The sequence below is a fragment of the Schistocerca gregaria genome, chromosome 6 (assembly GCF_023897955.1).
Source record: "Schistocerca gregaria isolate iqSchGreg1 chromosome 6, iqSchGreg1.2, whole genome shotgun sequence".
Lineage (NCBI taxonomy): Eukaryota > Metazoa > Arthropoda > Insecta > Orthoptera > Acrididae > Schistocerca > Schistocerca gregaria.
This window is the reverse complement of record NC_064925.1, coordinates 557,517,647-557,543,974: the sequence shown is the minus strand read 5'-3', so window position 1 is coordinate 557,543,974 and position 26,328 is coordinate 557,517,647. Positions and strand designations below refer to the sequence as shown.

At 41.8% G+C, this 26,328-nt stretch overlaps 1 protein-coding gene across 1 annotated transcript in view; it reads left to right on the top strand.

Annotated features, from left to right (window-relative positions):
- LOC126278938 (lachesin-like) overlaps nt 1–26,328 on the top strand; it is a 593,085-nt gene that overhangs the window by 415,857 nt on the left and 150,900 nt on the right. The gene's annotated exons all lie outside the window — the stretch shown is intronic.

Genomic DNA, 26,328 nt, shown 5'->3' with positions numbered 1-26,328 from the left:
TCACATATCAATGTCTGGATCGCTTTGGATGTAAGACCCAAATACTTGTCAAAGTGGTGGGGAGCTGAAAAGTAGTGTAGCGCACAACTCGCCACTACTTTTTGTTTGTTCAACCTGTATTTAAGAGTAAGAGTACTCAGTGACTTGCAGCAAGCCTTAGCACGTGATTTCAAACGGTTAGGACACGTTCTCTCGCTGGCAACTGCCTCAAGATGAAGGAAGGAAAACATTTCATCGCTTACTATATTTCTACTGTTCGCGCAGTAAAATTACGGCATGAAACATGACATTTCCATCTATTACATCCTCATTTTTAGTACTGACACATTTTGTACACAATTTGCACATGTACCAGTGAGGTACCAGCAAAATTATATCAGCTTACGTCATATAGATCAGCATATATAGTTATAAACGCAGAAAAACTGGTGCATTACCCATGCTGCCAACATTTATAGCTTCTTTACTGACAACACCATTCGCGACATATATTTCAGACAATATCCACATTCACTGGCTCAATGACCATAAAAAATACACCGTTCTGCGACATATAGATCACGACACACGACGTCGATTACTGAGGTGCAAGAAAAGTCATTTCTTGCATGACGGTTCAAATTATTACTCGTTTTCTGCTAACTCTATTCGCAGCGCATTTCTTCGACGGTATCCACACATGTCTCAGGATATACATGCAAAAATATATCACTGCATGACACTGCCCAAGAAACACGTCGTCATAAACACTGAGCTGCGGGAAAAAAAAACCTTAGGGCGAAATATGATAGAGATACAGGTGAAATATGTGTACAAACACATATGAAAGATAGTGAATATGTATGTAAAATATATTTGATACCACCGTACGAGTAAAAAGCCGTGGGTAAATGTTTGGTACACATATTAGTTACGATTTGGAAAGAAGTACTGTTGCGGTAAGATCCACAAGCCTCCTATTGAGATGGGTTGAGAGCGTTTTCAGAGATATGCGGGGAAAGGAGGGGGAGGAGGAAGAGATGGAGAGATGGAGAGATGGACAGGCAGAGAGGGGGAAGGAGGATATAGACAAAGGTAGAGGGCAAAGAGATGAACAGACAGAAGGGTACGAGAAATGGACAGAGAGAGAAAGGAAAGAGGATGGAATGGACGTAAAGAGGTGAGGGGAGTTGCTGAGAGTACTGAAGGGCGATCTGCTGTGTTAAAAACCATTCAATATTTATATGGACTTGGCACTTTGTACCAGGTGCTATATGATTTTACATGTCTGAGCAATGCCAAACGTTTATAAAATGCTGAGTTTTAGCCACGTATCATCCTGCACATGAGGTTCAGCGTAAAGTGAACATGTTATACGTAAAAAAATTTTAAGACCGGAAGATGACAGGTAAGACAGTTGCAACCGGTTATCTTGAGTAAATTTTTTTGTGCGATCTTGGGTTTTGAGTGGCTTTAAACTGGAACATATAATAGAGTTGTTCGAAAAGTAAAATCCGATCGGGCGAGGAATGAAAGCCAGAACGAAAATCAAAATTACTTTATTCGAAACGTTTAGCCACACCTTCCAGCTACCTCTCTAAATAGCCGCCTCTCCGACTTAGACATTTGTCTTGGCATTGAACAAACTTTCCAGAACGCTAGTCACAGAAAGCAGCCGCCGTTTCTTTGCGTCAATTCTCTACACTGGTCTGCCTTTCGTTGTTTGTGCCAAAATGTTGTCCTCGTTGCCAGCAGTTCATGTACGCAGAGATGAACAACAGAGGAAACAGATTAAGGGCTGTATTGTGGGTGACCAAACACTTCCCTTTGAAAAGTCTGCAAAAGTGTCGTCAATGCGACTGAAAATTGTCTTGAAGAAAGAAACGCATGACATACACGTTATGTGGGCTGCATAGCTTCAAGCAAAATCTCTCATCAGATCCCCATATTATGTGGGAGACGTTATTGTTTTAGGCATTTCTACGTGATCACTTTGCACACTGAACTGAAAAGAGCGACGTGAAGAGATCGAGAGATACACTACAGACACTGTCCAACATATCTGTGCAAAGTTGCATTGGATTTTCACAGTTGTTTCCATTTCACGCCACTTTCCGAATACGCCTCGTACGTAGGTTGACAATGCCGGGTCCTCATCTAGTCCTGAAATAACAATGTTTATACTCTAGGTAACACGAATGAGTGGTTAAAGTCATGGTACAGCAAACACCCACAAAACATCTCAGAACCATCTCCGGCGCCTACTACGCCCTCCCTAATGGCATTCATCTATGCTGTCTGCTTCTGTATCGTGATCGTTATGTGAGATTTACGTTGGTAAAACAAACATTAAAACATAATTTTAAAAGGAACATCGCACCTTTTAATTTATCCATCAACATTTCCAGTGAACAAAGTCGACTTTCTTACAAAGACCTCCAATTAAGTTTCCATAGTGTCGCTGTTGTACATCCTCATAGGCTCTGTCATCCTGACGTGATGCGTTATTACCGACGCGCCTGCAGTAATGCCTACTTGATATTTCCAGGTGTACATGTTCGTTCGCTCCTCCACCCTTACCCCCTCCCCCCACGCCCCGAGATAGCTTCTTAGCTTACCGCCCATGAATATTTTACGGACGTGATGCGACGCAGACTTACGCCACAAATACCATGTGCGGAAGTTATCAGATTTTGTTTTACGTTTTATTTGTCATGGAAACCATATTGCATTTTTCCCTTTTCGTAAAAACTACCACTCATCAATACCAAATGTAAATTGCGCACAAACATTTTTGCATTTTCTTAGTACTGCCAAACGACGATACCACCTTGTAGGCAACAATCTCATTAGCGAACAATCTGACCGTGCTACTGGATTCTATTGGACATATATATCTTCAAAATTTGCCGTTTTGCGGTCGACAAAAGCAACTTGAACGCAAGAGAATTAGTTGATTTTCCCGACATTCACCGAGAACCAGTAGTCAACTTCTCCTCTACGGTTTGGAAGCGCTTTAAAGGACAACTGCCTCCACTCCACGCATGCGGCTCGCGGTAATGTGTGCTCGTCGCCAGGTCGTCAGCTTCGAGGTTTTTGTCCATTGTGTTCGCCGCTGAAAAACCCTTTCAGTTGCAGCGTTTTACGTGTTAGCTGTCGGATCGCGCTGTGGCAGCTCCATGTTCCATTTGGTCCCTCCACTGTATCAGAAGAGGCTTCTTGCTGGATTGTAGCTTTAAGAGCAAAAGTTTGTACCTCACTTGAGATAGGTACTGACACCACGTGCGTTACTTATTTAGATCTACGCGTCTCTGAAAATTATCCTGCCAAATATTGATCTCTCAAATGGACGTAAGAACTGATAGAACCGGACCATGGTTTCTGTTGTTGCTTAGAGGTGTAATACACACACACATTACTTCAAATACGTTGAGAACTCTTAATAAATGCAAGATTTTCTTTAACATGCAGTTGTGTTTCAGTATTTTGGTATTTTGTGCCATACTCTGAGAATACTTTTGTTTAATTTCAGTGCTACAAATTTCACTGTCTCAAAACACAAACATTGTCTTTTACCTGTGTTACTAAATTCATTTCTGTGTATACCATAAGAATAAACAGGGCAAGTCCGGGTAGGATTCTGTGCGAACTTAGTGAGGCACTTAGGTGATAGTAACAGTTTTGTTTAGCTTAAATAGTGTACTGCAAGTCTTTATTGTGGACATCATTCAATCAACAGCTGAAAGGTGGGGATACAGTTTATCGTGGAATCTGAATCATCTGTTGTTTTTAGCGATTCCGCACGTCATTGAAACGTGAAGATTACGGTGAAACGAAGATTAAATATACGTGATCCGAGCAATAGACGGTCCCGAGACATGTAGTTTTCTAGGCACACTCTCAACCACTAGACCAACAGACCCGACATATCCATATACAGATAGCTTATCTACGGACTTTGATGAGTGAGTTTAAGAATACCAAAATATGTGTTATACGTGGCCGTATCATTTGACGGCATAGACTTAGGAGTATTCGAACGAAAGTGCATTCTGATACCTCTGCTCGTCCCTGTGAAAAAGTGACGGAGCAACGAAAGACAAATATGTATATATTTTGTTACCGTTTCGGGTTTCTTCCTTTACTTGCCCCGTAAACCCTTTCTTCTTACCAAATTGAATGATTTTAGGTCAATGACAAGTTCAAAAGGATCAAATGGCTCTGAGCACTATGCGATATAACTTCTGAGGTCATAAGTCGCCTAGACCTTTGAACTAATTAAACCTAACTAACCTAAAGACATCACACACATCCATGCCCGAGGCAGGACTCGAACCTGTGACCTTAGCGGTCATTCGGTTCCAGACTGTAGCGCCAAGAACAGCACGGCCAATTCCGGCCGGTTCAATGAGAAGTGCTCTATAGTATCTGAAGAGTGAGTCGGAAAGATTCCAAAGATCTGACGTAAACGGACGTATCATTTGAGTGAACTAAGGAGCTTAAAGTTTTCACACCAAGTGATTCCGTGCCTGAACACATACAGTTTCAATCACTGCGACGCAGAGAATAGAAGATTAGTTGTCAAAATAAGTAGGAAGATAAATGAGGCCAAAGAGCTGCTGTAGTAGTAGAAACATGTGAACGAAGACACCTTGAAAAAATTGTTTTCCGAAAACAGGCGGTAATCTTACAACACACAAAGGTGTCGACGCTTCAGAAAACTTACTAAAAATTTGTTTTTCAGCTTTCAGCTTACGACGTAACAGCGATCAGAGAGGCAGGTAGTACAATCTTTGGCACGTCTTTACGTTCTTACGGCTATGTGTCTGATCAGTCGTTGTTAAAGTGCGTTGGGCATATGTAGAAACTACTTTAATACGTTTTGTTAATAACTTTTTTTTTAATTTTTGCGTGATTATTACATAAAACACGTTTTAAACCGTTTGCTTGATTCTGTAATATGAAATGAACAACTTTCCGATTTAATATGCGAGTTATGTTATCAGCATCATCATTATATATAACGAATCTTTTTTACGGATTTGTTATTACGTCGCCATGTTCTTTAGACCAGTTTTTTGCCAATAGCTGTCATTGAGGACGTGGTCACACACCGACAAACGTTTGGATAAGTCGAGACGTTTCAAAAAATACAACGCAAGCCGCATGATTTTAATTCAGGCAATCTGTAGCTGTATGCTAGAAACAAAGGTACTGAAAAATAACAGAAGCCCATTTCTATCGTCTGTAACGTTTATCTAGCTAACCATCCATCCACTGTCGGAATAGTTGCACTAGAGTTATACGTTGTTAATTTGTTCAAAAAATAATAGGACATACTATGCCCGAAGGCAGTTTTAGACGCACGCTGTTGGCTACACTACTTCTCTCACTACCTCCGGAGCACCCACTCCGTTCAATTCCTTTAGTTTCCAAGCATTTTTTTTATTTATACGGAAGGTGGTACAATGTCTGTGAAGACTTTTGAAATCTATGATTTATTGCAACAACGATTTAAGGTGAAATGTTGAATGAAACTGGGGAAAACTTTGAGAAATTGTCAGGTTTGTGAAACGATTTGCCCAAAAGTAGGAAATACACTCCTGGAAATGGAAAAAAGAACACATTGACACCGGTGTGTCAGACCCACCATACTTGCTCCGCACACTGCGAGGAGGCTGTACAAGCAATGATCACACGCACGGCACAGCGGACACACCAGGAACCGCGGTGTTGGCCGTCGAATGGCGCTAGCTGCGCAGCATTTGTGCACCGCCGCCGTCAGTGTCAGCCAGTTTGCCGTGGCATACGGAGCTCCATCGCAGTCTTTAATACTGGTAGCATGCCGCGACAGCGTGGACGTGAACCGTATGTGCAGTTGACGGACTTTGAGCGAGGGCGTATAGTGGGCATGAGGGAGGCCGGGTGGACGTACCGCCGAATTGCTCAACACGTGGGGCGTGAGGTCTCCACAGTACATCGATGTTGTTGCCGGTGGTCGGCGGAAGGTGCATGTGCCCTTCGACCTGGGACCGGACCGCAGCGACGCACGGATGCACGCCAAGACAGTAGGATCCTACGCAGTGCCGTAGGGGACCGCACCGCCACTTCCCAGCAAATTAGGGACACTGTTGCTCCTGGGGTATCGGCAAGGACCATTCGCAACCGTCTCCATGAAGCTGGGCTATGGTCCCGCACACTTTTAGGCCGTCTTCCGCTCACGCCCCAACATCGTGCAGCCCGCCTCCAGTGGTGTCGCGACAGGCGTGAATGGAGGGACGAATGGAGACGTGTCGTCTTCAGCGACGAGAGTCGCTTCTGCCTTGGTGCCAATGATGGTCGTATGCATGTTTGGCGCCGAACAGCTGAGCGCCACAATCAGGACTGCATACGACCAAGGCACACAGGGCCAACACCCGGCATCATGGTGTGGGGAGCGATCTCTTACACTGACCGTACACCTCTGGTGATCGTCGAGGGGACACTGAATAGTGCACGGTACATCCAAACCGTCATCGAACCCATCGTTCTACCATCCCTAGACCGGCAAGGGAACTTGCTGTTCCAACAGGACAATGCACGTCCGCATGTATCCCGTGCCACCCAACGTGCTCTAGAAGGTGTAAGTCAACTACCCTGGCCAGCAAGATCTCCGGATCTGTCCCCCATTGAGCATGTTTGGGACTGGATGAAGTGTCGTCTCACGCGGTCTGCACGTCCAGCACGAACGCTGGTCCAACGGAGGCGCTAGGTGGAAATGGCATGGCAAGCCGTTCCACAGGACTACATCCAGCATCTCTACGATCGTTTCCATGGGAGAATAGCAGCCTGCATTGCTGCGAAAGGTGGATATACACTGTACTAGTGCCGACATTGTGCATGCTCTGTTGCTTGTGTCTATGTGCCTGTGGTTCTGTCAGTGAGATCATGTGATGTATCTGACCCCAGGAATGTGTCAATAAAGTTTCCCCTTCCTGGGACAATGAATTCACGGTGTTCTTTTTTCAATTTCCAGGAGTGTATAATACACTAGAGAAACAGCTCAAGCGCTTTTGAACCGTATGAGCTGCAGCTTAGATACTGATACATTAGCGACGTTAAGATTGTCGTGAATCAAGCTCCATCAGATTAATATCAGCTAGTATTATTTAAAATTCTAAAATCCTAAGTTAAAATGTTATATTCCAATTCTCAATACACGCCACATCTAATGCACCTGATTTAGAGCGTAATTTAATGTATTTTAATTCTTACTTCTTGGTTTATTATTTCACGAAGTAATTGCCCTTTGACATATTTTAAATGTTCAAGTATTTTTCAAAATGCATGAAATATAATATACTTCAGTTTCGATCAGTATTGCATTATTATTAAGAGCATACAGATCAAGAGAATGCAAAGAAGTTTGTTACTTTTATACACTTCATTTAGATAGCTAACAGCAGCTGTTCTTGAAACATTTCAATTATTCTGAAATCTTGAATTAAGTTTTCGACCATATAAACATGAATTTGCAAATCTACATAACACCCTGGTGAATGTGATATACAATTTGGCCAAGTACCCTGGGAAAATAGTTTCCTGAAACCACTAATTAAATTCTGTTCTGATACTTTCAAATTACTAAAACTCTTATTGCTAAACTATACCTCTACATCTGCATCTACATATGACTCTGCGAAATACTGTGAAGGTCACGGCAGAGGTGCATCCCATTGTATCAGTTGTCAGGGCTTTTTTCTGTTACGTTCAGGTACGGAGCACAGGAATTATGATTGTTAAAATGCCTCTTCCCGTGCTGTGATGAACATAATCTTGTCCTCACCCCTTGAAACTTCTGTAGATAGTTCCCGTCTGTCTTCAAAAGTCTACCAGTTCAGTTCTTTCAGCATCCCTGTGACCCTTTCCCAAGTGTCAAACGAATCTGTGACCATTTGTGAAGACCTTCATTGTTTATGTTCAGTATCCCCTGGTGGTCCTGTTTGGTACGAGAATTACACACTTGTACAAATTCTAGGATGGGTTGCACGAGTGTCATGTAAGGAGTCTCTCTTGAGAGACTGAGGGCATTTTCCTAGTATTCCAGAAAGAAACAGAAATCTGCAACATTCTCTACCCACGACTGAGCCTCTGTGATCGTTCTACTTCATGTCCCTAAAGGAGTTATACACGGTGTTTTTACGGGTTTATCGATTCCAGTTGTGATTCATTGATATGTTCTGAAAATCCTATGACTTTATTTCTTTTTTTAGTGCACGGTTTTACATTCCTCGGCATTTAAAGCAAGTTGCAAGCCTCTGCGCACATTGAAAAGTTGAAGTGTTATCGAAGTCTCGCTTGTGCAGCTTCGTTGCGTCTGTAGGTAACGGCATCCACTCTGAGGCTGCTATTAAGATTGTCCGTGAGGTACACATTTTCAACCCAGACACAGATATCGCTTTATAACGCATAAAACCCTTAACGTTATAAATTTCTTGGATACGGTACTGAGCCCAATGAATCTCTGAAGTTGAGAAACCCTGCATCTACATGACTGCCTTGTTCTATGACTTTCAGGATGTCACGAGAGAGAAGTGTGAGTTGGTTATAATATGATCCACGTTTTCGAAATCGATGTTGTTCAGCATGGAGGGGGCCGTTTTATTAGAGATACCTCATTACTTTGGAGCTCAGAGTATGTTCTGCGAAACGACAACAAATAGCTGTGAAGGATACTGGACGGTAGTTTTGCTGATCGCCTCTGCCACCCTTCTTGTAGGCAGTTATGACCTACGATTTCTCCCAACCACTGGGCACTGTGCTTTCCTTCGAGGGATCTAGGATGGATGATAGTCAGCAGAGGAGCTAACTAAACAACAAGAAATAGAATGTAATAAAGATTACATCTGGCCCCGGGGTTTTGTTGAGATTTAACACAGTTGAAATAAATACCTCAGTCGTCCATTTCCCACAGTGTGTTTGGTTATGAAAATTCGGAAAACAATTCGTTGTATTATTTATAGAGAGTCTTATTAATACTCCTCTCAATCATTTTACTAAAAACATTCGACTTAAAACTAAAAACTTACTATGATATTTGACCAGGAGGAGGCTTAACTGCAGATGGTAGATATCGCATTTAGAAAAACAGGGAAACGTTTAGAAAGCATAGGAAAGTCAATTCAATCTTTCTTAACGTTTTAACCGAAAACTTACGGTTTATAATTTCCTTTGTCTCCGTGATACAAGTGAATCCAGTGAACGCCTGATGAAAACGCTTTAAGCAGTCAGGTGATGATAAATTCTTCACGTTAATGATCATCACGGGAGACATATATCGACGCCATTGTGACGGAGCTCCTGTTGTCGCTTTTTTCGCAAACATCTTATTTTCTTTTTATTTTACAGTCCACTTCTGTAGGGTCACGTTGAGGAGCAAATATTGCAAGGTGATGGAACGTGCCAGTACATGAAATTACAATATACAAATGATAACAATAAAATAAAATGTACACGAACCCAAAAAAACGATACATAAGTTTATGTAGTCGCAATCAACAATATAGCACTGGAAGTAGCCTAATTTTTCAAGGAACTCCTCGACAGAACAGGAGTGGCCCACGAAGAAACTCTTCAGTTTCGATTCGAAAGCGCGTGGATTACTGCAAATAATTTTTTAATTCTCCTCCCAGCTGATTGAAATGGATGCAGCAGTATTATTCACACTTTTCTGCACAGGAGTCGAGGAAATGCTATCCATATGCAGATTATATATATATATATATATATATATATATATATATATATATATAGAGAGAGAGAGAGAGAGAGAGAGAGAGAGAGAGAGAGAGAGGGAGAGGGAGAGAGAGAGAGAGGCCACTGTCAGAATACCCAGACTCGTGAAAAGAGGTCGACAAGAGGTTCACGAACTTACACTACTTACTGGCCGAGCCACCCATTTCTGAGCAAAAACTATCCTTTGACAATGGGAATAGGTACCTCAAAATATAATACCATACTTAATAAGCAAATGAAAATAAACAAAGTAGACTACTTTGCGTATAGAACTGTCACTTACGTCAGATAACGTTCGAATAGTAAATATGGCAGTATTAATTCTTCGGACAAGATCCTGAACGTGGGCTTCCCACGCTTCGAACATTCAGGTGACAATAGTTTATTCATGCTGAGGATCATCGCAGGTGACTAATGTTGATGTCATTGTGACATAGCTCCTATTGTCCCTTTATTTGGCAAAGATCTTGTTTTTATTTTATTTTCCACGCATCTGCCCTAATGACGTCTATATTCGTCTCCTGTGATGATCCTTAGGGGAATACGTTCTCATCACCTGATTATTCAAAGCGTTCGCTGGATTTACTTCTCCCTTGGAAACAAAGAAAACATTAAAACGATAGTTTCTCTGTTAAATGTTACAAAATTAGAAATGTTTCACTAATCAAATGCCCATTCTGCGAAATTAAATCATCGGGTTTTGTTGAGTCATGGTTAGAAACTGCAAAAAATAAGTCATACTGTGATTTAGCGTTAGTTTATTTTCTACAAGCCATGAACATATGCCTTGAAATGCCCTTATTGACACAATGCTAACATTTTGCATGCAAAGTCCTTTACTACCAAGCTAGTGTCATCAGGAAACAGAAATATTTTTGAGTTACCTGTAATACTAGGCCTGATATCCTTTTTATAAATAAAGAAGAGCAGTGGCCCAGCACTGATCCCTGAGGCAATCCCTACTTAACGGTACTACACTCAGACCTCACTTAATAACCATTCTCAACATTGTGAAGAATGATATTTTGTTGCCTATTACTAAAGTAAGAGATGAACCAATTGGGAGCTACTCGCTGTATTCATAATGGTCCAACTTCTCGAACAATATTTTGTGATTAACACAATCAAACACCTTAGTTAAATCAGATAAGATGTGTAGAGTTGGAAACCTTTTGTTTAATCCATTCAATTCCTCAAAGAGAAAGAAGAATACAATATTTTCAGTTGTTAAACTACTTCTAAAGCCGAACTCTACCTTTGTAGTAAAGTATGTGAAATAAAATGATTATTTATCTTTAAATATTCAGACATTTCAACAACTTTAGCAAACACGGATGACATAGAAATAGTTCTGAAATCGTCTATATTGTTCCTTTATCCCTGTTTAGAAACCGGCTTTACTCAAAAATGTCTCTGAGCACTATGGGACTTAACATCTATGGTCATCAGTCCCCTAAAACGTAGAACTACTTAAACCTAACTAACCTAAGGACAGCACACAACACCCAGTCATCACGAGGCAGAAAAAAATCTCTGACCCCGGCTTTACTACTGAGTGCTTTAATTATTCAGGAAACTGGCCACTCTTAAAGGAAAAATTAAAAGTACAGGGCTCGTTTTGAAATACGCGAAATGTCGATTAGATGTCAAAAAGATGTTGACTGTTTCTTTTATCCGAGGGGGCTATGTATTTCTAAATTTTCCCTTAGAGTAAAACACTCAGCTCTCATAACAGTGAAGGTGTTTAGGAAATATTACAAGGGAACATACATTAGTTATTGCTTCATTCTTTTAGTAGGAAGGTAAGGAGCTTGGCTAAAAATTAGAAACTGCAACGCAGGCGACATTCATGTGGAACATATATATATGACAGAAAAGAATATCAGGTGCTACTCATGGTACTAACGTCAAACACTATACTTAAAGACATTAGTTTGCTGACTAGTCACCACCAACGTGACATTGGAGACCCAATTCACAGTCTTACACTAGACGAAAAATTGTTATAAAGTTGACAGCTGAACTGTTGGTGTTTTGGCTAAAATAATTTATTCCTTCTTGTTATTGCCATTTCTGTTTTAGTTAGGCGGACGATTTTGTGAATCTTAGAAACATTCTATAGGTTGTAAAAGAACTTAATGAATACAGTGCAATACATATTAGTTTGAACTGGTATAAAAGGATTCTGAAATATTTCGAGAATCACTATTGCGAAATTGTGACTGATGTACTCAAAAAGGATACTATTGAAAATTAGTGGAAGGATATTAGTGCAGTGTTATGACGGTAGTGCGAAATGCATAAGGAGCCTGTCGAATACATGTAACACATCCTGTTAATAGATGACTCTGTATATAACAGGTAATTATATCAAGGACACAGAATATTACATTTCAAACTTTTGTGAATAGCTGTAAATGTATAGATGTTACTAACAATTTCAGAAACACCCAGCTACCACTGTAATGATGCACTGTGGTTTGAACATAGTGTTTATCTAGTTTTACTGTGGTATGTTACGTTTTGACCAACGATGGCTATTTTCGACGGCTCTGTAAAACAGTTTGTATATTTCAATACGTGGACTTCACATCTTGAGTAATAGTATGCTCTTAATCCACGTAATGGATCGATAACGAATAGAGACATTAGAAACCGCATTATGCGGCATTTATTTTCTTTTTTTTTTACCTACTTTGAAGCTGCTTTACGATTACTACGGCCTGCTGCCTTATTTATTTAAGAATATCCAGTTTTTACACGTATAGCTGAAATCTACATCTGAATCGTTTATTTCTCCCTCCAGCCAGTAACTTGACACATACAAAGAAGACAAGTTTTCGAATTCCAATACGTATCTATTTATTTCCTTGTACACTATCTCTTTTATGGCTATAACAAACAGTCCAACTGACATTCGCTTTTAAAGGTTTGTAGTGGCTTTAACAGCAATAGGAAACACGAACATCCTGTGGCTGTACCATATAAAGTGCAATTAGCCAATGTTTAAATTGGATTTCGTAATGCAGAAGCAGCCTAGAATATTGCAGCAGCTACCTTTTGGATTTCGCCGAAATATATAGCAAAGATATATAATACATTTATACACTCCAGGAAATGGAAAAAAGAATACATTGACACCGGTGTGTCAGACCCACCATACTTGCTCCGGACACTGCGAGAGAGCTGTACAAGCAACGATCACACGCACGGCACAGCGGACACACCAGGAACCGCGGTGTTGGCCGTCGAATGGCGCTAGCTGCGCAGCATTCGTGCACCGCCGCCGTCAGTGTCAGCCAGTTTGCCGTGGCATAAGGAGCTCCATCGCAGTCTTTAACACTGGTAGCATGCCGCACAGCGTGGACGTGAACCGTATGTGCAGTTGACGGACTTTGAGCGAGGGCGTATAGTGGGCATGCGGGAGGCCGGGTGGACGTACCGCCGAATTGCTCAACACGTGGGGCGTGAGGTCTCCACAGTACATCGATGTTGTCGCCAGTGGTCGGCGGAAGGTGCACGTGCCCGTCGACCTGGGACCGGACCGCAGCGACGCACGGATGCACGCCAAGACCGTAGGATCCTACGCAGTGCCGTAGGGGACCGCACCGCCACTTCCCAGCAAATTAGGGACATTGTTGCTCCTGGGGAATCGGCGAGGACCATTCGCAACCGTCTCCATGAAGCTGGGCTATGGTCCCGCACACTTTTAGGCCGTCTTCCGCTCACGCCCCAACATCGTGCAGCCCGCCTGCAGTGGTGTCGCGACAGGCGTGAATGGAGGGACGAATGGAGACGTGTCGTCTTCAGCGATGAGAGTCGCTTCTGCCTTGGTGCCAATGATGGTCGTATGCGTGTTTGGCGCCGTGCAGGTGAGCGCCACAATCAGGACTGCATACGTCCGAGGCACACAGGGCCAACTCCCGGCATCATGGTGTGGGGAGCGATCTCCTACACTGGCCGTACACCTCTGGTGATCGTCGAGGGGACACTGAATAGTGCACGGTACATCCAAACCGCCATCGAAGCCATCGTTCTACCATTCCTAGACCAGCAAGGGAACTTGTTGTTCCAACAGGACAATGCACGTCCGCATGTATCCCGTGCCACCCAACGTGCTCTAGAAGGTGTAAGTCAACTACCCTGGCCAGCAAGATCTCCGGATCTGTCCCCCATTGAGCATGTTTGGGACTGGATGAAGCGTCGGCTCACGCGGTCTGCACGTCCAGCACGAACGCTGGTCCAATTGAGTCGCCAGGTGGAAATGGCATGGCAAGCCGTTCAACAGGACTACATCCAGCATCTCTACGATCGTCTCAATGGGAGAATAGCAGCCTGCATTGCTGAGAAAGGTGGATATACACTGTATTAGTGCCGACATTGTGCATGCTCTGTTGCCTGTGTCTAAGTGCCTGTGGTTCTGTCAGTGTGATCATGTGATGTATCTGACCCCAGGAATGTTTCAATAAAGTTTCCCCTTCCTGGGACAATGAATTCACAGTGTTCTTATTTCAATTTCCAGGAGTTTATGTCAAATCACAAGTCCAAGGTTAAACAGTTATCGGTGCCCACCGTATAGATCGTATAAAGAGTTCGGGCGTGTAACGAGGAGAAACTTTCAGGTCTTCCATGGCTAAGGAACATGACATTATCAGGCTGGTGGCTACAATATACAGTTACAGAATGGATCGTGTGTTCGACCTATTGCAAGAGTGTATAAGTGTATAGACTGAACTCTGTGCGAATCACATCCACGTGCTGTCAGCTAACTAATAACTAACAGAACAACTACTGTGTGGTGTTTAACATTGTTCCGCAGTTTGTCTACTGGGGTAATAAGAATGTCCATAAGCTGACCGGTGAACAAGTAACTCTGCCAGACTCAAGAGTGGAAATAGCTTGTAAATTATGTTCTGTCTGCATGCAGACCTGTCAACTATGTGGAGATTCTTAATAACGACTTCGAAAAAGATGACATAAGTGCTATACAGATTCGTTATATTAAAGCACTTGAAACATAGTTTTTCAAAATCTACGATATTGTGCTGCACAATGCCGTCAAATATGGACACTGGGATTGGTTCCCATAAACAACGTTATTAAATAAATATTAAGGAAATGAACTAATGTGTCGAACGGACTGAGAGCATTGCCCCACACATAGCCACGGCATGACCGTTTACAGAGCTTAAAATCAATAAAACACCTACGTTTAACGGCCACTCATTTCTAAAAGTTGTAAACATAAAGTGCTATACGGGAATTCCACAAAAACGTGTTGCAGAACAACTAACAGCATTGGCAGAAAGATGAGGAGTGTTTTAATAACTTGTGTCATGCAGGAAAATCTGTGTGTCATGAAGAAATATGAGACGAAAATAAAATTCCAGAATTCTAAAAGCAGGAAGAATTGCAGGAAGGAACAGAGCTAGTTGTTAAACCCATAAAATACGTAGTTTACGACAGTCAAATACATATGTGTTTGAATTGGAAGACATACCGTCTTTGTGTTTGTCAAGTTACTGGCTGGAGAGAGAAATAAACGATTCAGATATAGATTTCAACTATAACTCTTAAAACTATTCCTAACATAAAAACGAAAGAGCAGTTTTCAGTGTGTAAATGCGTATACAAAAATAATAAAACTTTATGTACAAGAATATTTCTATTCTGACTTTCTTTATATGGGGAGTGGTGATGTGGGTTGGTCCCACAGTGATAGCTCTCTACCTAGTCACCGAAAAGCGGAGAATAGGCATCCTTCTCCTACAGCCTCACACATACGTCTTGAAAAGTTATTGAAATGAGAAAATGAGATGCTTAAACAAAGGGTTTTACTGAGAGACGGGAGCAGAAGTTCCGTCATTTGTTTTCTAGATAAACAAAAGACATTATTCTTCCATGAGTTTTGTATCCTTATAAATGGATGGCATGACATCTTAAAAGGTAGACTAAATTTATATCTACATGTATACGTCACAAGCCATCGTACGGTGTATGCCAGAGTGAATCCCATGGCACAATGAGGCATTTCATTTCCTATTACGCTCACAAATAGATAAATGGAAAGAAAGCCTATCTATATCCCCTGTATGAGCTCTAATTTCTCGTATTTTATATTCGTGGTTCTTATGCGAAATGTATGTTGGCTATTCTAGAATCCTTCTGCAATCAGTTCCAAATACGAGTTCTCTAAATTATCTCTGTAATGTTCATCGAATGCACATCGTCTTCCCTCCAGGGATTTCCATTTGCGTTACCCGGCGAGTGTAACCCGACAACTGGAAAAAATTACTCACCGTGTAATGGGTCTCTCATGACTAATTTAATTATCAGTCAGTTGTTATGATAGTAATGACGTAACGTCAGGTGGCTGCAAGTGAAAGTGCGAGAACCACGGATAACATTTGTGAGTTGTAGTAGAAATCAGGTTTTTTTTTGCGTTCCAGTGAGATCTTTAAACGAAATTTGAGTCTCTCGTGTAAAAAGGGAGAGATAGCCATCGCACTAAAATCAGCTGTATTACAGAACTGGTAATGTGAACGTGGTATTAATCTGCTATTTACAACTCCTGTCTGCTTCTATTTGGATACCTTAACAAACACAGTATTGTAACGAATCATTCGACGACCTTAAGAGAGCTCGAAAGTGGGGAAGTACCCCGTGACAGAGGTAAGGCATACTCTTAGCGCTCAGTCATGAGCCAAAAATGTGTTTAGTATTCTAGCCCCGTGGTGCATGATATACCAGCTATTATGCTGATTTTTTTACCGTATGAGGGAGTACCTAGGGGCAATATAAGCCGTGCCGTACTGTTGTACAGGGGTTTCACACTAAGAAGGAAAGACCGCCGACGTCGCCTCATTATTCATGAAAAAAGCCCACAAGGCAGGTATCGGCCTCAGCAATTTATCCTGCACGAAAATTTGTCCATAATTCTGGTATCACGCAGCACTGACCTTTGGAGCCACGGATTTTAAACTTTCACCAACACATGTGGTTGGTCACTCACTCGATCACATGACAGCTAACTAATGCCTGAGCGTGGAAGTTCTGTGCAGCTGAGTCACAACCAAAGCCCTCCGCAGAGTGTTGAAGACGAGGCAAGAGGGAGACGGTGGTGGAAACATCGGCCCTACGTATTATGAAATCTTGTTCGATATCATATGTCACTCTACGTGAAAAATAGCGAACAACATATGTAACATGTCAGTTCTCCATGTTTATGTTGGCTAGGGTGTGACTTGCGACTCGTAAATAGGTACAAGTGCATTGCATTCCCCAATGCAATAGTTACATGACTCCAAGATATAGGGGTAGGGATTCGTAGCAGAATAGGCCTACTGCAGATTGTAACATCTCACCTAAAATGCCATAAATTTTCTTAACCAGAGCCCTGACCTAGCATCGCTTCCTACCTGCAACGACTCCCACCCAACTTACTCTTCAAAATGCAAAGCTAAGCTGCAACCTGTCTAACATGAGCTCATTGTCCCAATCCTTACCATCGATAGCCCTGCACATCACAGCAATTCCTTCCACCCAACTCCTACTGTTGAATCTACTATAAAACCGTCCTCCAAAATATCCATTTATTCCAATGTACACATATCCTCCACAAATCTGTCTTGTTGGCTGCTCCATCTTCTATCTCAACATTCAAACTACCTACACCCACAACCAGGTATACTTCATTTTCAGCCACATTGAAACCCTTGTCTAAAGCTCCTCATACCTCATACAAACAAACCACTCTTATGATGGCCCTTTGACACCAAAAGATCCTTTACTACAATATCCGCTACCCCCCCCCCCCCCCACCAACAAAAACATTTAATGTGTACTATATGCCAACACAATATCCACACATTTATGCTTAAGGAAACGCTTCTTTTCCTTATCACACCATATGCACATATAGCTATATCTTCCACCACACAGATGATCCCCTACTTCTGGCCAGAGGCAGAGCAACAGTTGGCCGCAATGCAAATGTACCTGTAGCTTCTTTTCCACACCATAACCGAAACTGGCACCACAATCTTCATCTGTCCTAATTACCCCTTACTGTATGACTCAATCAGCCATGAATATTGTACATCTTTCTATGTAAACTATTGTTGCAGACCTTGAAACACATGGTAGATCCCATGAAAACTCCAGTGGTGGCATCAGCTTCGTGATTCCATGAAAGTTGATATTTTTCCCATCCTACAACACGCCCATACCAGCATCTCCCAATATTCTTGGATGCCTCACTGCAAGTGACCACCTACCTCTCTATACTCATCATCTCCTTCAAACAACCGCATCCCCATGCACGAGATTCGAGTCTACATCCAGGAGTTATCCAAGACTACACTCATACCAACTGGAGCGCCTACCAGGAATCCATACATACATAGGTTGGAAGCCACCTGCTGTCCTTCCAGCAACCTGACAACTTCCCTCATGCTGTGTTCTTCCTGCAGCACACCTCTTGAGACAGTACATCAGCGGACATTACAACCAAGACAATATATTCCTAACACCCTTCCCTCCCCCTACAAGACATACTGCTCCTATGAGAATTCTTAATATGTACCACTCCTTTTCCTGGACTGACAACTGTGATTCACTCACGTAACTGGCAAATACAGACACCTACCAGGAATGTACGAAATGCAAGAAAACCGTGCGACTGGTGCCAGACATGCACGTGTCTCAATGCTGTACTCTTCTGTTTAACTCTTACAAGTACTGGAAAGCATTCTATCGATTCACTGTCTATAAGCCAATAACAGTCCGCCCCAGTAGGTGAGTGGTCAGCGTGACTGGTTGCCGTCCTACCGGCATGGGTTCCATTCCCGGCAGGGTCAGGGATTTTCTCAGCTCAGGGACTGGGCGTTGTGCTGTCGTCATCATCATTGGCGGCCGGACCTGCCCTGCAAGGGGCCTCCCGGTCAATGGCGCCAAACGCTCATTTTCATTTTCCCCCATACCTTACTAACCAAAGCCCACCACTTTGTATCCTATGTGTCTGGCATCTGCTCCATCTCTGATGACTCACATTTTGATTTCTTTTTTTTCTCTACCATCCATGAACATACAAATATCACTGTCCCAGGCATACGAGCACAACATAGCACACAGAGAATCAAATACACCAATTACAGCAGCCAACATAAAACATGTACTCCACAAAAAATGCCTCATTCATTACTGTGTTACCTATTGACACAACAATGATGCCTTTCCTTCTCATCGCTCTTGATCTCTTGCAACCCATGGTTAATATCCTCAACCATGGAAAACGCCAAAAATCCTACTGTCCTTCGAACGCTAAAATTCTCATAATGATATCTCCTCCTATTGCCCTGTCAGAGAAAAAATGTTCAAATGTGTGTGAAATCTTATGGGACTTGACTGCTAAGGTCATCAGTCCTACGCTTACACACTACTTAACCTAAATTATCCTAAGGAAAACAAACACACACACCCATGCCCAACAGAGGACTCGAACCTCCGCCGGAACCAGCCACACAGTCCATTACTGCAGTGCCCTCGACCGTTCGGCTAATCCCGCGCGGCGTGCCCTGTCAGCCTCAGTGTTTGGTAAGGTATCTGAATCCCTATTCTACCACTGCATCGATCAACACTTGAAACAACACCATCTTCTTCCCATTACTGAGAATGGCTTCCATCCCAATTTCTCCTCTGATGACCAGCTCCTACATCTCAGCCATCCCTCACTCACCAACTCAACCCCCGTAAGTCCCCTTTGATCTAGAAAAAGCCTATGACTGTGCATGTTATTCCAGTCTGCTTTTCGAACTCAAGATGTGTGCACTTCCAATTAATGGCATCCTTTCTGTCTAACTAACCACTGGCTGGCCGCGGTGGTCTCACAGTTCTAGGCGCGCAGTCCAGAACCTTGCGACTGCTACTGTCGCAGGTTCGAATCCTGCCTCGGGCATGGATGTGTGTGATGTCCTTAGGTTAGTTAGGTTTAAGTAGTTCTAAGTTCTAGGGGACTAATGGCCACAGCAGTTGAGTCCCATACTGCTCAGAGCCATTTCAACCATTTTTGAACCTAACTAACCACCATTTGTCATCAGCCTTCTACACCACTGGCATGCCCTAACCGCCCCCAATAGTCCATCTCCTTCGGTTTGCTGATGTCACTGCTTTTCTTACCCTCTACCCAGCCCTCTGTTCATTCCAATGATCCTTTCAAATTACCTCACTCATTTACCTCACTCATTTAATCTCCTGGTGTAGCCAATCGCTCCTCATTATCATCCTCTCCAAAACCCTGGCAATAATTATAAGACTTGCACCCTCCACTTCCATTACTTCTATCTTACTATTTACAACCACCGTATCCAACTAACTAACACATTGTGATATCTTAGAGTAACCCTAGATCAGCATATAATATGGAACCCACACCTACTAACCATCCAACAGAAAGCCCACAGTAAACTACTAAGAAGCTGAACTTGGGGATTACAGTACTCCACAATCCTCAATGCCTACAAAACTCTGGTCTAACCTATCGCTTGTTATGCAAATATTGTGTCGATCTCTGCCAAACCAGAATTGTATGAGTACCCCAAATAATTCAATTCCATGCTTTTCGTCTCACTTTCTACATTCGTTTACCTTCTCCCACCTGGATTCTGTACCATCTCATCAAATTCCCACCCCTCATCACCCACACCAAACACCTATACTTCTTTCATACTGTCCTTCCCAATGTCTGTATTTCCACTATCTGCTTCAGCTCCTACCTATCATCTCCATATTTTCCCCACTTAACAGACCCCCATCTGCTTATTCCCCTCCCCCCTCTTCTCCTAACCTCTGTGGAACATATTCTCTCCTCAGAGAATACTTATTCACCCTGTACAGATCCTTCAGATGTTTAGTAAAAGTGCAGTGGTCTAGTGTTTGTTTCATTGAAGACTTTCACCTCATTGGAACTCTGTTTCTTAATTATATATATTCTTCATCCTTTCAACTGTCTGTCATTAACCTTTTTAACTTGCAATTCAATAAATCCTCGCATATTTATTTCTCTATCGTGTTTGTTCTCTTTTTATGAGCTCTCTTTGCTGACGATCGGAGTATTGTGGTACTCACAGCCAACCCCGCACTCATATTGGATGTGGTGGGGGGGGGGGGGGCGGATGAAATAGCACTGACATAATTGGTCGTTATCCTAATATTATTACCCCTCCTTCTATCTATGCCAGCAGCTGCTCAATTGTAGATCAGCAGGTGGCTACTCGCCAGTACTCCAGTGATAGTTTGCTGTCCTGTAATTACCAATCCTTACCACACAGGATTATTGCCTAGACTGGCTAAAACTGCTGCTACACTAATATCAAAATTATCGTCTCTGCATCCAGCAGTTGCACTCACACACAAAAATTTGCATTTTACCGCGGATTTTGTAATTCTCCGCCAGTTTTTGATTTGTCCCAGAAGTTTTTGACTTTCTCGCCATTAGGAGGAGTGAGCGAGACAGGACCAGTATTCAGGGTAAGCCATTATGGACTATAATGTCACAGGTAGACTGCATGAGTAACCGAAAGATAATGAAATGAACAGAGTACCCTACATCCTTCTACATCTGCAATATACAAATTGATTTTTTAGAAATTGTAAATTTATTATTGTTATTATTAACATTATGTCCTCTGAAATGGACGTATTTATCATTAGAATTTACAGTGAAAATTCAAATTTACCACGAAAATTTAAATGCCTCATTGACTTTGAATTTCCTGACAGGTTTCCTGGTGGAGAACAGTGGGAAGGGTTTATTAATTAATGATTTTCATTAGTTACTTATTTAATGTGTTGCCAAAACTCTGGCAGGACTTCTTCATGTACCTTCTGAACGTCAAAGGCAAAAGTCCAAAGTCCAAGCCCTGGTCCAGCACACAGGTGTGATCTCCCACAGGGGGAGATGGGGATTTTCCTGAGGACGAGGCTGGACTGGGGATTTAGCAGAGGGGGAATGGGTAATTTATTGATCCACTTAAGAAGTGGTCCAGATTCGGTAGGGGGAAGAGAGGGGTAGGTGGGGAGTGTCGATTTCCCAAGTGGGAGGGGGAAGAGGATTTCCTAGGAAGGCTGGGGCAGGGGGTCTGATGTGGGTCGACCATCTTCAGTGAATGAGAACTGCATCAAAAACCCCTTGCGCTATCATTAGTACATGGCACACTTAACAGATTTCTGCTCTCATGCACAGCACCACGTCTGCACCAAAAATATTATATCATATTCACTATAGATTACACTAAAAGAAATTTTCTCGAAAGAGTTATATTGTATCTATAGTGAAATTAATTTTGAAGGAAAAGTGTCTGAGCTAACAGTGGAACTAAAATAGAAATTAATTCTCGATAATTATTCGACCGACAACATTTGGAACAATACATATCATAAATTCCTCACCAGTGATGGGAAGACACCCCGTTAATGATAAAAAAGGAAAAGCTACATAAAATACTTTATCAAGAAAAGCAGTCCATCTCGTACTAAATTGTTTAATATTAGTTCGGTTTACTAGTTTTTTGATCGTGGTAATATCTTCAAACCAGAGGTTCTAGATGACATGAGGCACGCATTCACGGAGCTGCTGTGAGTAACAACTGGTGCCCATATTCTGCCAGTGAACAGGATCGTCACGTCACTTGGATGTTCTGGTCTGAAGATTTGACTGTCGTCCGAAACCGATGACCAGAATCGAAAATAAATAATGTTGTGGGATGTGGACTGATTTTATGATACTATGATAAATGCGATCGCTGAGAATTGTCAACGACCTTAAAAGGTAAAAATAAAATATGTTTGCCGGCGAGCAATGAAGCTCAAACTCCTAACGTAGTGCACAGCCTGGCACACAAGTCCATATGTGTCAAAAACCTAACGTGGTTATGAAGTCAAAGTAAGTTAACGGTTATGCAAGGCCGGCCGGAGTGACCGAGCAGTTCTAGGGGCTACAAACTGGAACCTCGTGACCACTACGGTCGCAGGTTCGAATCCTGCCTCTGGCATGGATGTGTGTGATGTCCTTAGGTTAGTTACGTTTTAGTAGTTCTAAGATCTAGGGGACTGTTGACCTCAGAAGTTAAGTCCCATAGTGCTCAGAGCCATTTTTTGATAATGCAAAGGATAAATCTAATATTACGTTGCAGATGGTTTCGAAACCAGAAAAATACTTTTACCCCAGCTCCGAAAACAAGGAAATAAATTGGCAAAAGCAGGTATAACACATTTGAAGATACGAAAAATTAAAGGAATAAACTTTTCTAACGTGCAGGTACAAAGGAACTCAAAAGATTGCGACTATGCACAAGAAGTGCAATGACATTCAACAACTATTTCCGCTTTATTTCTTCTGAAGCCTGAAAGAAAGTAGAGAGCTAAAATCTCATCCAGAAATGCATAGACCTGGTTTCGTACACAAGTTCGTTCGTTCGTTTGTTAGTTAGTAGCATCTTCCACAGATCATTTGAACGATTCTTTTATCGAAGTGATGTTGAAGAAGAAAGTTTAAACCATATTCGTACACAATTAGTGTTGACATAAATAAACACATAATATTAGTGCTACTCAAGAAACTACATTTACAAATTAGGGCTACTTTTTTCATTTCATTTTTTTAAACTGTCTATCGGCTACCAATTTTTAAGTGGAAACTCGACCCCCGAATGAAATAAATCTTCAGGAGAAATGATTTTAGGTTAACTTTAAACTTTCTATGCTTTATGATACGGGGAAAAGATGCAACGTTTTGTTGCTGCACAACACCGATCTCAATCACTGACAGCTTTACTGCTGGGTATTAGAAAAGAGTTTTTCCTCTGGTGTTTGAGGGTTATTGACGAATTTAATTAGCGAACATACGCCTTCTAACGGTGCAGTTAAAACCCCTAACCCCTACAAAAGATACCGACATGACTGCAGCAGGGGAGCGCTGTATGTTATAACTTGAGCTCCCTGTTGAAAAGCTCTTTGTTTGTGATATTATACGCCCTGTTTCTCACAAGAGTTCACTTGATGTTCTTCAGCGCTGACGTGTTGCGTAGAAGGTGTCTAACAAGACGGCGGAACAGTGAAAACTAGTCATCTCTTACCCAATGAATGCTCCATAAGATGCATACACGCTGACAAGTACGGTTATGGAAATATATGCTGACATGAAGACAGTGCAAAGAAATTCGGTCACCAAAAAGGTGCATAGAGCATTGTTGAATGAAAGAGACCGGATATTTTAATTATTGGAGAGAGAAATCATAATCCGCGTTTAAGTACGCATAAAACTTTAATGTGGCTGCTGAAATAATGTGGTTCAACCGTCAGGAGCATTATCAAAGAAAATCAGACTATCGGAAGAGCGGACAAGGAGAAGATCTGAATCAGGGAAGAGGCTTCTGTTACAAATTCAGAGTAGTGGCATACTCCGGAAATGACCAGAGAGAAGCATAAGCAGTAGTTTTGCACCTCTGCTGTAGGCAAGGCAAGGTCTTAATGAGGGCTCTTTACCATTGACTTTCTCCAACTGTCATGAAGTATTCACTTTGTATCTATATTGTGTGGATGGCTTTGATAAGTGCTTGCATATTGTTGTGTTTGGTTTGTGTTGTAATGGATCAAGGGGCGCCGGCTCATAGCGTACCCATCTTGGATCGTACCAACTCGGTCTCCGAGCTTAACGCCCCTATCTGATGGATAGATCACCAAGAACTGTGTCACATGCCCTCACTTCATGAGACACTGCGGAGAGCTTTTGAATATAAACCAATACATTGGCGCAAGGAATTGATTAACAGGAACTTTCCTCCAACACCTCTCCTCCCGTTGCTGTCCACAATGTTGGTAGTGAAAGTTCTTCAGCATCAGGATTCGAACTGCTTCACCTCCGAGTTAATGCCATCGTACAGGTGTGCGTTAGAGACATCCACTACGGAGGCGTGTTAAGTTTTCAACGAGCCACGTAAACAAAGACTCAGCGTGGTAAAATGATTTTTGCACCACTGAAAGTAAAGTAAACGTCTCTGCAATAAATAGACGTACTACACTGTAGGGGAAAGCCAAATGACGACCTCGGCTGTAAACACTGGTGACGACAGTGTATCAGGAACGAGAGTTATTGCATTTAAAATATGGTATATGGTGTGCTTTATTCACATTAGTTGATAATTCCACTATAAAATGTGATGTGGCAGTTCCAATTTCAGATAGTCACTTCGTCAACTTGGTCCAGATATGGGCTTGTAAACATTGGTAAGTGTCAAAATCCTGCAGGCCTAAAGTGGTAATGCGTACAGTGTTCTTGCCAGGATAATGCTGTTTAGGAACAGTTTGTGCAAATCCGAGTATGATGTGGATAACCACGACCCAGATAAATGTCCTGAATAAGTTACTGAACGCAAAAGCACTGCAGAAGTTGTTGTTAATCAGACAAATGTGAATAATGATTTCAGCAAGTAAACGATGAAAAGTTGTATCCCTTATCATAGTTTACGTGAATTTCAGTAATCATATTTTGGAAGATATGTTAACGGTCTTCATTAGCATTGTTTATGTGAAGTAGTATGATGACAAAACTAGTATTACGTTTTACTGAATAATAAACTACTTTTTGACGTTTTTATGCTTTACAATCGAAAAAACTTTTACTTCAAGTCTTAACTCTATAAAGAGAAATAATTCTGTAGTTTTAAGTTTGAAGTTTTGTGAAATTTGCTTGGAGTTTGTAATTGAACAGTGTGACCTATTTTCTAGAATATTTGAACACTATAGCAACTATTTTTCATAAATTTGACCTATCTCAGTATATTTATATTGAAATTGATTGAAATTTCTTAAAACAACAAACATGTGTCTTACAGTAAATGGCCTCAAAGGAAGAAGAGGGGACAGAACTTTTGCAACCTACTGCAAATGTGGCAGTGGGGAATGTTTTTATGAGGGGCTGTATATTGTCATCTGGAGAGGGTAAGATTAATTTCAGTGATGGACCTCGTGGTCAGAATTAAAGTAGAATTACTCACGGAGGCTCCGCGTGGGCGGTAATTATCATAAGGCAGCGAAAGTGGGTTGACATCCTACTGAGTTAATGAGAAACAAATTTACACTTAAAAACGAATAATGAAGAGTTTAAGAAGAGGCTGAAGGAATAATGATAACCAATTTGGCCTGAGTGCGTTGTAGTAATCCTTGATAAAGAGCAAGGACATTTGAAAACAGTAATAAGTCTGAGGAGGTGCCTCATATAGTAGTGAGTTGTATTGAGTTTCAATATTATTCCTGTATTCAAGAAAAGTTAAATTGTTGACAGTTGGAAAGTACAACATAGTGTTAAGGCGTGGGACATTGTGGGTGAAAACATATTGTTATTATGTTACTTAAGAAATTGTATGCCATAGTTTACATTTAGTAAGAGAACGCACTGCTGATTCAGAAAACTTTCACATGTATTTGTAGATCGATTCACATTACAAAAATGGGTGTATAAATGTACATATAATTCTCTGTATGTGTGTGTGTGTGTGTGTGTGTCTTCCACATCTCCTC